Source organism: Mobula hypostoma, chromosome 16, assembly GCF_963921235.1.
Source record: "Mobula hypostoma chromosome 16, sMobHyp1.1, whole genome shotgun sequence".
Taxonomy (NCBI): Eukaryota; Metazoa; Chordata; class Chondrichthyes; order Myliobatiformes; family Myliobatidae; genus Mobula; species Mobula hypostoma.
Window position 1 is genome coordinate 56,782,651 of NC_086112.1, and position 13,664 is coordinate 56,796,314.

General features: G+C 39.0%; 1 protein-coding gene across 7 annotated transcripts in view; it reads right to left on the reverse strand.

Annotated features, from left to right (window-relative positions):
- rfx3 (regulatory factor X, 3 (influences HLA class II expression)) overlaps window positions 1-13,664 on the reverse strand; it is a 334,648-nt gene that overhangs the window by 222,583 nt on the left and 98,401 nt on the right. For all 7 annotated transcript variants that reach the window (XM_063068987.1, XM_063068991.1, XM_063068989.1 and 4 more), the window contains exon 2: window positions 11,518-11,570. The gene's annotated coding sequence lies outside the window, so the exon portion shown is untranslated. The remainder of the gene's footprint in view (window positions 1-11,517; window positions 11,571-13,664) is intronic.

Sequence of the window (13,664 nt, forward strand, 5' to 3'; positions counted from 1 at the left end):
ACCACGTTTCTTTCCTGCGTCCACAGAATCGCCTGTCTGACCCCTTAACTATAGAGTCCCCTATTACTGCTGCCTTCTTCCTTTCCCTACCCTTCTGAGCCATAGGGCCCTGAACAGATCCCTGAGGCACACCACTGGTCACCAACCTCCAGGCAGAATATGACCCATCTACAACCACTCTTTGCCTTCTGTGGGCAAACCAGTTCTGGATCCACAAAGCAAAGGCCCCTTGGATCCCATGCCTCCTTACTTTCTCAATAAGCCTTGCATGGGGTACCTTATCAAATGCCTCGCGGAAATCCATATACACTACATCTACGGCTCTACCTTCATCAATGTGTTTAGTTTGATCATGTATATCCAAGAACATCGCTGGAAGCTGGAGAAGAAATTGGTAGCTGTGGGTAAACTGTCAGAAGGGTCTAAGGTGACTACTGTTGTGCTTTATTGAGGAAGGGCTCCAAAGAAAACTTTGGGAACAATAAACTAGGAATCTTAACACTGGTGGTAGATAAGTTACTAGAGGGGATTTTGAGAGATACAATATATACACATTTGGAAGGAAAGGGAAGGTCATCACAGCTGTGTGTGTGTAAGTTTTGAAGAAGTAAATGAAAAGATCATGAGGGCAGTGTGGTCGATGTAGTTTGTATGGACTTTAGTAAAGCATTTGCTAAGATCTTGCATGGTAAACACTATGCAAAATTAGACTGCATGGAGTCCAGGGAGATAGCTAATTAGATACACAACTGGCTTGATGTAGGAAACAGAAGGTGATGGTGGAAGGGTGCTTCTCAGACTGGACGCTCATGACCTGTGGTGTGCTAGGCATATTGCTATTTTTCATCCATATCAATGATTTGGAAGAGAATGTGTATGGCATTCAAAGATTCAAAATATATTTATTTTCAAAGAATGCATAAATTATACACCTTGAGATTTGTTTGCAGTCAGGCTGCCACAAAGCAAAAAACCAGAATAGCCCAATTAAAAACAGACCATAACCACTGTGCTGAGAGGAAAAACACATATACAACACACATCACAGAAACAATAAGAGCAACGACAGCATTTCAAACCAGATTAAGACCTTTGATCCGCTCCCCAGAGCAGCCAGAGTAGGCTCAAGCTCTGATTTCAGTTCATCATATTAGTGGGGCAAAACAGCATGAAACTCGCAGAGACGACAGCCGCTGGAGCAGTTCACAGCCTCGGTGCTGCAGAGAGAGAAATGAACATTGCGGGAGAACGAGCGAAATCAGCCCAATCCTCGCCTCCAGTCCCAACACTCAAGTTTTCCAGTCCACCTGGACTGGCACTTAAATTGCCAAAGCTCCAAGCACTGCCTTGCGCCAGGACCCGATTCCCCACACAGAAACATGCTTGGGCTGCATAGCCCAAAGCAGTTTTTGATCTCACCAAATCGGCTCAGCGCTCAGAGTGATCCAACCTCGCACCTAGGTTAGATGGACAGGCATCGAAACTCTTCCATATCGACTCTTCTCTAAATCGTCCACTCCAACAGCGACAGTGATACCAACTGTATCCCCATCTTGAACACATTGCACTTCAGCTTTGCGATATACCAGCATGGCTCATCCTTCAAATCAGCTTTGTCTCTACTTTTTCATTGTTTGTGATGATAGAGACTGCAGCACCAGTAGTGAGGACCAAGAAGGTATGGACAAGGGAAGCACAGGAGCACCTACAGGAGTGCTTTGAATCTGTGGACTGGAGTGTATTCAGGAATTCTTTGAACCTGGGTAGAGTATGCTGCAGCTGTTTCTGACTTCATTAAAACCTGTGTGGATGAGTGTGTGCCTACAAAGACTTACTGCACATTCCCAAACCAAAAGCCTTGGATAAACCAGGAGGCACATCGTCTGCTGAAGGCTAGATATGTGGCATTCAAGTCTGGTGACGCAAGCCTGTACCAGAAGCCAGGTATGATTTGCGAAGGGCTATTTCAAGGGCGAAGAGACAATTTCGAACGAGGTTGGAGGCGACATCGGATGCACAACTCTGGCAGGGCTTGCAAGATATTACTTCCTACGAAGCGAAACCTAATAGCATGAATGCCAGCAATGCTTCACTATCAGATGAACTCAACATCTTCTATGCCTGCTTTGAAAGGGAGAATACAACTACAGCTGTGAAGATCCCTGATGCACCTGATGACCCTGTGATCTCTGTCTTAGAGGCCGATGTTAGGCTATCTTTAAAGAGAATGAACCTTCGCAAGGTGGATCGTCCCGATGGAGTACCTGGTAAGGCTCTGAAAACTTGTTCCAACCAACTGGTGGGAGTATTCAAGGACATTTTCAACCTCTCACTGCTACGGGTGAAAGTTCCGACTTGCTTCAAAAAGGAAACAATTATACCAGTACCTAAGAAGAATAACATGAGCTGCCTTAATGACTATCGCTGGTAGCACTCACACCTATAGTGATGAAATGCTTTGAGAGGTTGATCATGACTAGACTGAGCTCCTGCCTCAGCAAGGACCTGGACCCGTTGCAATTTGCCTATCACAATAGCTCAATGGCAGATACAATCTCAATGGCTAACAACATGGCTTTAGACCATCTGGATAACACAAACACCTATGTCAGCATGCTGTTCATTGACTATAGCTCAGCATTTAATTCCATCATTTCCACACTCTTGATTGAGAAGTTGCAGAACCTGGGCCTCTGTACCTCCCTCTGCAATTGGATCCTCGACTTCCTAATCGGAACACCACAGTCTGTGTGGATTGGTGATAATATCTCCTCGCTGACAATCAACATTGGTGCACCTCAGGGGTGTGTGCTTAGCCCACTGCTCTACTCTCTATATACCCATGACTGTGTGGCTAGGTATAGCTCAAATACCATCTATAAATTTGCTGACAAAACAACCATTGTTGGTAGAATCTGAGATAGTGATGAGAGGGTGTACAGGAGTGAGATATGCCAACTAGTGGAGTGGTGCCACAGCGAAAACCTGGCACTCAACGTCAGTAAGACGAAAGAGCTAATTGTGGACCTCAGGAGGGTAAGACGAAGGAAAACACACCCATCCTCACAGAGGGATCAGAAGTGGATAGACTGAGCAGTTTCAAGTTCTTCCGTGTCAAGATCTTTGAGGTTCTTACCTGGTCCCAACATATCGATGCAGTTATAAAGAAGGCAAGACAGCAGCTGTACTTTATTAGGAGTTTGAAGAGATTTGGTATGTCAACAAATATACTCAAAAACTTCTACAGGTGTACCGTGGAGAGCATTCTGACAGGCTGCATCACCATCTGGTATGGGGGGGGGGGCTACTGTACAGGACTGAAAGAAGCTGCAGAGGGTTGTAAATTTAGTCAGCTCCATCTTGGGTACTAGTCTACAAAGTACCCAGGACATCTTCAAGGAGCGGTGTCTCAGAAAGACAGTGTCCATTATTAAGGACCGCTAGCACCCAGTGCATGCCCTTTTCTCACTGTTACCATCAGGTAGGAGGTACAGAAGCCTGAAGGCACACACTCAGTGATTCAGGAACAGCTTCTCCCCTCTGCCATCCGATTCCTAAATGGACATTGAAACCTTGGACTTTACCTCACATTTTAAAAAAATATATAGTATTTCTGTTTTTTGCACGATTTTTAATCTATTCAATATACGTATACTGTATAAAGTATACAGAATATAAGATTTACTTGTTACTTTTTTCTTCTATATTATATATTGCACTGAACTGCTGCTGCTAAGTTAACAAATTTCATGTCATATACCGGTGATAATAAACCTGATTTTGATTCTGAAAGTTGACCAAAATTTACTTCAGAAAAGGTGTTACTAGTAATGTTTTCAGTCGTATTTCTTGCTTTCTGAATTACCAGTAAGCTGTCGCACAACTTCAGGACTGCCATCTTAAACGTGATATACCATGGTTAGTAAATTAGCAGATTACACTAAAGTAGGTAGCGTCATTGACAGTGAAGATAGTTATCAGGATGTAACAAAGGGATCTTGATAAACTGGGTAAATAGGCTGAGGAATGGCAAATGGAAGTTAATTTGATAAGTATGAGGTTAGAACATTCACGGTCAATAGTTATGGTCTATGGAGCATTGTAGAACAGAGAGATGTAGGAGTGTGGCTCCTTGAAAGTGACTCCACAAATAGAGTGGGTGGTGAAGATGACTTTCGGCATGCTGCCTTCATCAGTCAGGTCATTGAGTATGTTGCATTCGTACAAAATGTTGGTGAGGCTGCATTTGGACTACTGCGTTTAGCTTTGGTCTGCTATAAGAAAGATGCCATGAAACTGGAAGAATACACATGTGATTTATGAGGATGATGCTGTGTTTCAAGGGACTGAGTAATGGGAAGAAGTTGAACAGGTTGTGGATGTTCTCACTGGAGCGCAGAAGAATGGGGTATATAAAATCATGAGGGGCATAAATAAACACACAGTCTTTTTCCAAGTGTTAGGGAATCAAGAACTAGAGGGCATAGGTTTAGATTAAGAGGCAACCTTTTCATCCTGAGAGTGGTCAGAATATGGAATAAACTATCAAGAGGAAGTGATTGAGGTGGTGCATTAACAGCATTTTTGAAAGGTACTTGGACAGGTATACGTATAAGAACAGCTACAGAGATCTAGGTCAAACATGGGCACATGAGACTAACTTAGATGGGAATCTTGGTCGGCATTAACCAGTATGACCAAAAAAAACCCTTTTATGTGTTGTACGAGTCAATAAATCTGGCAAAATTGTCGGAACTAATATATTAAAAGCAGAGATAAACAATTCATACTTCTATCTCCAATATCATGTTGTCAAAAGGCAACACCATTTTGAAATGACTTTGCAGTTCATCATGATGACAAAAATGAAATGCTTTTTTAATGCAATAACTATCCTTGTTCTTGACTTAGCACATGCAAACTAAAAGTGTTCCTTTCTCACTTTCTAAGCTGCAGATGTGAACTGACTTGTCAAAAATATGATCATACTGTTATTATTTAGTCCTGGAGTAAACAACAGTGTTTAGTATGCTAACACTTCTTAAGCACATGCCATTTGTTTATTGGCCTGACAATATAACTTGTTACAACAAAAAAAAATTCCCCTCAGGTGGCTTGAAATGTTTAATATGCACTCCATGACCAAAACATTCACAATTCGATTAAGATCAGAAGTTGCTTACATTGGCCAATAACAATTATCATTGAAATTAATATTAATATAAATTGCTATATTTCTCACAAGTGCTGTTTAATTTTAGACAAAAATTACTGTCTGATCACAGTTCATATAGTCACATTAAAACATCATAGCAAAGTGTTCTTCTGGTATAACATACAAAAATATGAAAACTAACACTAATTTTAATGCAATTATTTATTCTGTACCTTTACTGGAGATTCACTGCACCACCAATCATTAAAAAAAAGGTAAAGGATATAGAGGAAAGCAACTTTCACCTAAGAAGTAGCACTCACATTCTTCTGTGACTGCTTTGGATTCATTCAGGCAAATGGGAAAAAGAGGTGGTGAAGCACTGATATTAAAGGAATGTGATAAATGCATGAACAAAAAAGGATATTAACTCAGAAGACAGATGTGGAAGCTGTATGAATGGACCTAAGAAACAGCAAGGGAGAAGAAATAATTGGTGGGAATCACAGAAAGACTTCCAAGTAGTAACGTCAGGCGCTATATACATAGAGTTATGAAAAACACATGTAAAACTGATAAAATAATCATCAAAAACTTTGACTTATTTACAAATTGGCCAATCCAAATTAGCAGTAATAGTATGGATGCTGAAACTATGAAATGCTTTAAACATAGTTTTCAGCATCAGCACATTGGGAACCAATGAGAATGTGTAATTATGAAGCTTTCTGGGAAGAAAAACCAATACATGATAATATTTTATATAAAGATTGAAAGTATTTTCGTTCAATCTGAAACCAGGGTCCAAAACCTAAATAAATTACAAAAGATATGAGTCGGCTATGGTAGACTGAGAAAACTATAATAATAAAGAATAAAAGCGAACAAGCAAAAGGTAACGTTTCAATTAATACAAAAACCTGTCTTATGGACACCCTGCATATACAACAAGTGTCCCTAATTATTACATTCACACAAGAACCAGTCTTGAAAAAAAATTTAAATATAATAAAAGTAATGAGACACGATTGCTTCTTAAATATATGGCTGCCAATTGTACTGAGGAAGGTCGCTTGGGAGAATTTGCCTTGGAAATTGACAAGCGATCACTTTTTTTTGATACTTGTGCAATGATATTCTGGTAAACAGTGTAACATGCACTGATTTTTCCAAATCAAAACCATCCATTGAGGATGGAACATCCTGATTCTGTACCATTGTAAGTAGGCAAGACAAGACTATATATAAATATTCAAGTTACTTGGCTCCCAATTAATCAATACTATTTATGTTAATATTGAGTGATTTTTGTGTACTTTCTAATTTACATGCAAAATACAGACATCTGGGAGAATCAGAATTTGCTCACAATCTGGGATTAGTTTGAGATTATAATATGCTGGAGTTTGGAGACCTGGATGTCCCCATCAACAGATCGTCCTTGACACAATGCAGGTTCAACAAGGAACTAAAAAAATGAAAGTTTGTCTTTGTGGCAGGATGTTTTGAGTTCAAGATGTGTTACTAAAATTACGTAGGGTGCTAATGACACCACACCTGGAATATTGGTCTTCCTACCAAAGGGAAGATATACTTATGTCCAATAAAGATCTACTAAATTGATTTCATGGATTGTGCTGCAAAAATAGATTGATAGAATATAGATTGTCTAGTCAAAATTAGAAGCACAATTTGTGAAAATTTCCCTTATGGAGCATAACAGGGCAGATGGAAGAAAGAATACCATTATCTTGTAGATGAGGTATCCAAAATAATGGGTCAAAGCCTCAAAATAAGTTGTCCAGGACTGAGATGAGAAGTAATTAATGCACCAAGAGAACAGTAAATTTTTGGCATTCTTTCCATGTGTGGTTTGTGGTCAATCATGAAGTATAACTAAAAAAAGAATGGTGTCAATTAATGAAAGATTTGAACAGCGAAGTGCTGCATCAGTATAAGGTCAGCTATGACTTTACTGAGTGACAGAATAGACACGAGGGGACACATGGCCTTCTGCTTTTATTACTTAATGTTTTTTTGCTCCTTGAATAGAGGCCAACACATCTCATTTATCGCAAATATTTTCTCTCGATTCTACTCATCCAAATAAAAGCTGTTGGTGGGGGAATTAGATTTGATTCTAACTTTGCTTGCCTTTTCTAAAAGATGAATAAGACAAAAAGAAGGAATGCACAACCTAAGTCAGCAGTCTAACTGCTTTCATGATTTATTTGTGATGATCACTGGTTAAGCACAGACAACTGTACCAAAGTGGAAAATATAATCCTATTTCCATCTTTCCCTCATGTTCACACGGATTATCATCATCTTTTCATTCCCTTTTCCCATTTCTCTAACTCAGTTTACAGAAATAAAGTGTTAATGAATACTGGCTGTAATTTCACTGACTCACAATACTATCTAAACCAATTACCTCCTATCAAGCTACTGTAAGGCTTCCATTACATACTCCATGTTTTCTGTCTCTGTTGCATTTTCTTGGTAACGCACTTAGCAACTTCCCTCTTTCCCCAAGTTCATCTGTTTTCCACACTTATGCTTTCACTACTTCCCTTCCTCCCTCCCAAAATCATAGCTGACACCAAAGTCTCATGGTATTAATCCACCCAGAAATATACTAAACATGAGTGGACCAGCAAAGTAAGGCAAGGGTAGCTTTGTCAAAAATGCTATATGGAAATAATCTGAAAATATGTAGCTCGTGTGGTCGATGATCGGGTTGAGTTATTCTCCAATCTTGGCATTTTACCTGCAAACGCTTCGTCACCATACGAGAAGACATCATCAGTGTGCTATTAATTGTGGAGTGCTCCAAATGCTTGGCCTTTATATCAATCAGTTGATTGGTCACCACGATGGAAACTCAATTGTGATGTGGTAGAAATGATGGTGTTGCCAATTATAAACCCTAAAATTTATGTTGACGATACATTTGTCATAGTAAAACGCAGCAAAATTGAAAGAATTGATTAACTAATTAACAGCACAGTGGTGATGTCTTCTCATATGGTGATGAAGCATTTGCAAATAAATTGCCAAGATCGGAGAACAGCTCAACCCAAAGTACTATATTTTTTGGTGTATCACTTGAGAGAAAACAAAAGTGATCAAAAGGCTGTCATTTATTTTACTAAAATTAATGAAATTTATGGAACACACACAAAATGCTGGAGGAATTCAGCAGGCCAGGTAGCATCTATGGAAAGCAGTAAACAGTTGACTTTTCCGTAAGACGCTTCAATCATGACCAGCATAGCTGAAAGACACTTTGCCATTAATGCTGCCTGGTCTGCTGAGTTCGTCCAGTATTTTGTGTGTGTTGCTTGGATGTCCAGCATCTGCAGATTTTCTCCTGTATGAAATTTATGGAAGTATCTTCGGAACCACTATTACAAAATAATGCTAATGTGGGCATTTATCTTCTGGTAAGATGGCGGCATGCTCAGATGCATCAGCTTCCACAGGGCCAACCAAAGGTACCAATACAAACACGAGACAATCAGCAGATGCTGGAATCCAAAGCAACACATACAACATCAGCAGGCCAGGTAGCATCTATGTTAAAGAGTAAACAGTTGACACTTTGGGCTGAAACCCTTCAAATGGACTCTTGCTGCCTGGCCTGCTGAGTTCCTACAGCATTTTATGTGTATTGCAAAGGCGCTGTTGTCTTTTTGAAACCTTTTTTTTACAACCGCAAGATCCAGCTGAACATTAAAGTACTGCAGGTCTACTCCATTAGCGAATTAGTCGTTGGTGGAGAAGCTGAAGCAGCTGGTCTTGCCAGGAACAACGCTGCAGCCTGCGACAGAGAGGAATTGGTGCACAGAGGTGATGTGCAGTCAAACAATGAGTGATCATCTTAGTCTCTTTTGCTGTGATCACAAGACCCTGCTGGATACTGGATCCGACTCACTGTGTTTTTGGCAAACAGCGGGCATGGACAGCAGGGAAGCCGCATGGCCTCAGTTGTAGCAAGGACAAACTGCAGTGTTGCCTGACTGCAGCCAAGCAGGAGAGAGGCAGAGTTGGTGCATTCTACTCGAGAGTCGGAGGCGGTGTGACAGGCTGTCCATGCTGGAGTGCTCCTGCCCAGCACAGGAGAAGGTGTATTGTGTTCGACTGTATACTGCTGAAACGTTAATGGACCTGGACTATATTTTTTGTGTGTGACTGTGATTTACTGCTGTCTTATATGGACTATGTATGCCTTGTGCTGTGTATGACTCCTGGAACTACATTTGCACCTTGGCCTCAGAGTAATGCTGTTTTGTTTAGCTCTATTCATGTATAGTTGAGTAACAATTAAACTTGAACTATCTAAAATAAATACTTCAATGCTAACTTTTTCATTGTCTACTTGCAGTTTTAATGATATATTTTTAAATCTTAATCAGCAATTCAATGTACCCAGTAGAAAATAATATACAATTTTACATCCATTTCAGCAAAAATATTTCAATTTAATAACTTTTTATTAAAATGAAACAACAGTCATTCATTTATGACCAGCACAGCTGAAAGACACTTTGCATGATTTTCTTATCATTTCCTCTGTATGTGCCATAAGCCGCTTAGTAATAAATCAATTTAAAATAATGATGGTTAAATACATTATTACTACGATAGGATAAAAAGCAACAAATCCTGTGCAGATCCATTAGCCTTCTTTGTTAAGGGAAAAAAGCCAATTATCTGCAGCTGTCATCCGTAAAGACTCAGAGCCACTTAGGCTAACATTAGTCTCCACCCGACTAAAATACAGAGCAAATTTTTGTACTCAGTAATGTAATTTCCTTTTGCTATAAAACTAAGATGAAGACAATTAAATAATACTGAATATTAGCTGACAGAAAAACAAAACAGTTGTAAAAGTTTTACATCAGTTAGTATATGTACAATTTGCTACATTACATTTAATCCTCTCAACCAAAATTATAGTAAAGAAAATACACTATTAACTATGGCATAGAATTGTGTTACTGTTTTTTTTATATATAACACCCAGGAATTACTAGCTAGATTTAAGAAAACTTGCATGTTGTCGCCACCATAAATCAGATTGGCAAATCTGAATGTTTATTGTGCTCATGCAACCTCAGAAAGTAAAACATTGTCAGCTCTTAAATAAATCATGTATAAAGAGGTAATGAAAAACCAATCTAATGACTGTGTTTGAGCTGGAATGTTAAAATCACAAATAAAAACCAACCTGAAAACAAACTTCTCAATGTTTATTTTAATGGAGCCTATATAGAGTGTGGGCAACCAACAACGTTCAGAGACAGGTGCCTCACCGAATTATTTTCACAATGTTATCTACTTAATTTGTTATCCATGCTTAGACCTAATGCTACACAGCCTGATTCTTCAGATAGCTGAAGAGAGGCAAGGACTGCCACATGGAAAAGGTGAAATCTTTCCTAGTATTGTTTGAGACCAGAGGAGTTCTTCTCCCCCACCCACTGTGCCGCTCAACCTCCCCAAACAAACCTTTTAATTCGCCAGCATCAGACTCCCTCCTCCTCATAACAATCACCACCACCCTCTACATGCTCTGTATGTCACACACCCAAGATTATACTTTCCAAAGCATCTCTTCAAAACATTACTCCCTCTGACTTCTCTGTAGAAAAAAAATGCACACACACTGTGGAGTTAAAAGACTCCAGTATTACAACTCTTTAGATCAGCAAGTTATCAGGGCCAATATTACCTTCAACATTCCACAGATTCCACTTTTAAAAGGTGTAATAAATTAGCATCAGAGAGAAATTCAAAATTCTTGGCAGTGATTTCTTAAGCCCAAAACATTCAATGAAGTTTATTTTCCCTTCGTCAGTGAGAACAAAACAAGAAATCAGTGAAATTGGAACAGTGATTTTAATCGGAATCAGTGATTTTAATGCCAATAGCCTTTGATATTGATGATTGACCTCTTGGTAGGTCTCATTAATAAATGTAAACTAGCATTCACAACCATACGAATAGGCAAACATGCTAGGATGTCCTCATTAGGATATTTTTAATTGAACTTTCTATGATGAGTAAGTCCCAGAGTGGAGCCCCTAAACTGTCTGTACATGTGCCTGTAATCATCCCATGTTACTAAATCCTCTTGGACAAGAACCTCATAATTAAGTCAAATACACTTGAAAATAGTGCTAACCTCAGCACATTGGCAGGTGACCAGCAGAAATATAGACAGAAATTTGAAAGAAGGTTACTAATCCTACTGGCACCAGAGTTAATTAACAAAAGATAACATTTCAAAAAGCAAGAATCTAAACAGAAAAAATATAAAAATTGCTGAATTTATGAAAACAGTTTTGTTTACTTACATTGTGACCTTTGTGCTCCAATTGTGAGTTCTAATACCAGTACTGGCAGGAACCTAGGGGAACAGGCGAGGAATACAAAATCAATTTTTGTAACTAATGACCAGCAAATAATTTTAAAATTTTCATAACACTAGATGCAGTTATTTCACACCATTTAAATAAAGTTTTTGTCTTATGATTTGCTGGAGACAAAGACAAGTTGACTCTGCCAAGTTCTCTTCACAAACAACTAGAAATAAACCAGAATTTAAAGCTGCTCCACACAGCATGATCCTTATTTGCAGCCTTCTAGGTACTAACCATTGCCTCTGTATATGATATTAAAATACAGCTGGGATCATTATATTTAGCAAAAAGATTTGGATTGTTGCAACATGGTGGCTGAGGAATTGAGCACTTTGGCTGCAGATCTACTCATACCATTGGCTAAGTTGCTCCAAGTAAGAGCTTTGATACATGAGAATAAGTATACATCCGCAGAAAAAAGCAAGGTGGGTACAAAGCACACAATTATATCAGCATATTCACTATCAAAGTAATAGAAATGGTCCCAAAAAAGTGCTTTAAAGTGATACTGATCATTGAAATGGAGTTTGGATGAATCCAGGAGCTATCAGTTCCAAACTTCATGGCCCTAATTCAAACACTGTGAATATAATATTGATATGAAGACAAAGCAATATAATTTAGGAATTGAATTCCAGTAACATTAATGTGAAAGAAATGTGGGATACTTTCTGCTGGATGGAGTAATAATTAGCACAAGAGGAAGATGGTGTAGTTGTTTGAGTACAGTGCACTGAAACAAAGGTTTATCAGGGAAACCGTCCGGGGTGCTATTTCTAAATTACTTTCCTTCAAGAATACAAACAGAAAGATTCATTGTTGATTGCAAAGTGCTCAGTTACATTCATACTTCTTCAAATAAAGCCTGAATCCAAAAAGGTATAGACAACACAGAGCAAATACAATGCCTGTCCTTTGAATAACACGAATAATCTTCTACGGTAAGTACTAACAACTGCCCCTTGACAGTCAATGACATTAAAATCACAGTATCTTCCATTATAAATATCTGAAGGGTTGTCAGCCACTAGAAACTTAACTCAACTAACCATATGAAATTCTCTTAAAATGCTCAGAAACTAGATATGTTGACCCTCTTAAAGTTCTTGAATTACTTATGAGCCAAATGTAAAGAGTGTGATGGACTACCCTACACTTGCCTGATTAATTGCAACCTCAATGTTCAAGAAGCTCAGCATCACCAAAGACAAAGCAGTACATCACCATCTAAGCACTACATCCTCACTACAACATGTCAATGTTGCTATAATTACTTTCTACAAGATGCATTGCAGCAAATCATCTGGTTTTCTTTAATTGAAGCTAAAAAACTTGCAAAGCCAACTGTCTGGTAAGAAAATGATAGCACATCAGAATCAGAATCAGGTTTAATATCACCGGCATATGTCATGTAACTTGTTAACTTAGCAGCAGCAGTACAATGCGATACATGATAAATGTAGAAAAAAAGTAAATCAGTTACAGTAAGTATATATGTAGAGTTAAAAAATACATGTGGACTAAGATGTTAACTGTCCTGTGCTATCACCAGTGGGATCATCAGTTGATCTGCCACCTGCCTTCAGGAGTTTTGGCCCACTTATGATCAAAAATAGCAAAAATAGAAATAATATTTTTTTAAAATGAGGTAGCGTTCATGGGTTCAATGTCCATTTAGGAATCACATGGTGGAGGGGCAGAAGCAGTTCCTGAAACACTGAGTGAGAGGCTTCAGGCTTCTGTACCTTCTTTCTGATGGTAACAATGAGAAGAGGATATGCCCTGGTGATGGAGATCCTTAATAATGGATGCCACCTTTCTGAGGCACTGCTCCTTGAAGATGTCTTGGATACAGCGGAGGCTAGGACCCAAGATGGAGCCAACTAATTTTATAACTTTCTGTAGTTTTCTTTCATCCTGTGCAGTAGCTCCCCCCCACCCCACCCCCGTACCAGACAGTGATGAGGCCTGTCAGAATGCTCTTCATAGTACATCTGTACAAGTTTTTGACTGTTTTAGATGACAAACCAAATCTCCTCAAACTCCTATTGAAATATAGCCATTGTCCTGCCTTCCTTACT